The following is a 2,298-nucleotide window of genomic DNA, read 5'->3' as shown; positions in this document are numbered from 1 at the left end:
TCAGTTTCGTTATTATTTTCACTTGTATCCACCGTGTTTCATTTCTTCTTTCACTTAACCTTGATCAGTTTTACATCGTTTTTTGGTGTCCATTTTTTCTTATATCTTGTTTCACCGGTGTTTCATTTTGTTTCACTCCATTTCGTCTTTTTTCTATCTTGTTTCATTTCGTTTCATCGTTGTTTCAGATTGTTTCGTCGTGCTCCATACTTTGCACCTGTTGTATCGTATTGTTTCGTCCTTGTATACTGTTAATTACCTTCAATCAACTTTTTTTCCCCACACTTTTTCGTTCGTTTCACATTAATGCTTAGTTTTTTCTTTCTTGTTTCGTGTAATTTCTTTCAGTTTCGTTATTATTTTCACTTGTATCCACCGTGTTTCATTTCTTTTCACTCAATTTCACCACTTCTCGCCTTGTTTCATCTTCTTTCACTTAACCTTGATCAGTTTTACATCGTTTTTTGGTGTCCATTTTTTCTTATATCTTGTTTCACCGGTGTTTCATTTTGTTTCACTCCATTTCGTCTTTTTTCTATCTTGTTTCATTTCGTTTCATCGTTGTTTCAGATTGTTTCGTCGTGCTCCATACTTTGCACCTGTTGTATCGTATTGTTTCGTCCTTGTATACTGTTAATTACCTTCAATCAACTTTTTTTCCCCACACTTTTTCCTACAGGTCTCTCTCTCTCTCTCTCTCTCTCTCATACGGACGCCATCTCGTGTAAGAACCAATCCTTCAATTTAGTATAGAGATGGCGGCCATGCTTCTCTAACTCAACCTTTCTCTCTTTCGTATACCAATTTCTTAATCCCTTCATATATTCTTTTAAAAATCACCTAATTTAATATATCCCACTATAATATACGTATAAATTGGTTGTCGGATTAAATAGTTGGTAAATATAGATGCAAAGAAATTCACACCTGGAAACTTCACATCCGGGTAACCTGCCACGTCTTGGGTGCGTCCGATCGCTTCCTCTGGCCATGGCGAGCGTTTAAATATTTGGATGATTTTTATTTTTATTTGCATCACGAAAGGTACATTATCATCATTTCTTATTATTTATCGTAGAAATATAAAGGTAGTGTCCATTTCGAGCGTATATAGGTTCGATCTTGGTACAGTTATTATTTTCATGCCATTCGAATGAAAGACGGAACACTTTAGTTTATGGCGTCCTGTTGTGAAGTGAGGCGGTTGTGATCCTGTCGACTATTAATCCTGTTATTTCAGACTAATTACGGACCATCGAAACTCTCAGACCGATAGTAATCCATCCTAAGGTGGTACTGAGTTCGAAGTGCTATGAGAAAGTGCTGGAAAGTGCGAAAAAGAGATAATATGAACAACAAGTGATCGTGATGGGTTTTATGCGTCCCTGTCAAGCAAGATTCTCCCTACCTGCGTCACACTAAATAAATAGATCATCCTAAGGTACTGTGTGGTTCGTGAAATGACTAGAAAAGTGCTAAAAGACTGAAATATTAAGTGCAAGATAGAGAGGACCTTAGCTGCATTGTTGGTGTAAGACAACCCCAGACTATAACGTTAACTATTATCACTAATCCAGAACCACCGCTAATCGGCTCTAAAGTACTAGGGATCTTGAAGTACTATTAAAAAGCAGTGGAAATGGTGAAAGAGCAAGAAAATGGCGTTGAAGAATGTGTAGAAGTTGAAAGACTTGATGCGTGGAAGTGTAGGGAGGGAAGCCATAAGACGGGGTTGGTGTTGACTACCTAACTGCCTCTCCCCCCCACCCTGGGCGTCCTCTCTCCCCCACCCTGGGCGTCCTCTTTCCCTCCTCCTCCCTTCCCTTGCCACTGCCCTTCCATCCCTTCCCCCCCCCCCTCACTCTCCATCCATCCTTTCTCCCCCACCTTCCTCTCCCTCTCCATCCCCTTATTTCTCCCTCACCCCCTCGTGTCTCCGCCACTCCCCTCCTCTCTCCGGCCACCCCCATCCCTTCTCCCCCTCCCCTTCCCCCCTACATTCCTTTCTCCCTCACCCACCCTTCTCCATTCGTTTCTCTCCCACATCGCTCCCAGCAAGCCCGGCATCAGAAATGGAAATTATCCCCTCATGTGGAAATAGTGTTTATTTAGGGATACAACACTTCCAGCCCATCTTGGACCGTCTTCAAGGTATGTATGGAGAGGGGAAAACGGACTTAGGAATCACTTCATCTCTAGTAGTATTAATTTGCCCTCCTTTTATCAGTATATTTTTTCTCCCGCCCTTCTGTCACTTATTTTTTTTTTTACTTCAGCTCTCATTCATTCACCACGTTT

Source organism: Coenobita brevimanus, chromosome 60, assembly GCF_032717465.1.
Source record: "Coenobita brevimanus isolate Jiangsu-jjx chromosome 60, ASM3271746v2, whole genome shotgun sequence".
NCBI classification, from domain to species: Eukaryota; Metazoa; Arthropoda; class Malacostraca; order Decapoda; family Coenobitidae; genus Coenobita; species Coenobita brevimanus.
This window is presented reverse-complemented; position numbering follows the sequence as displayed.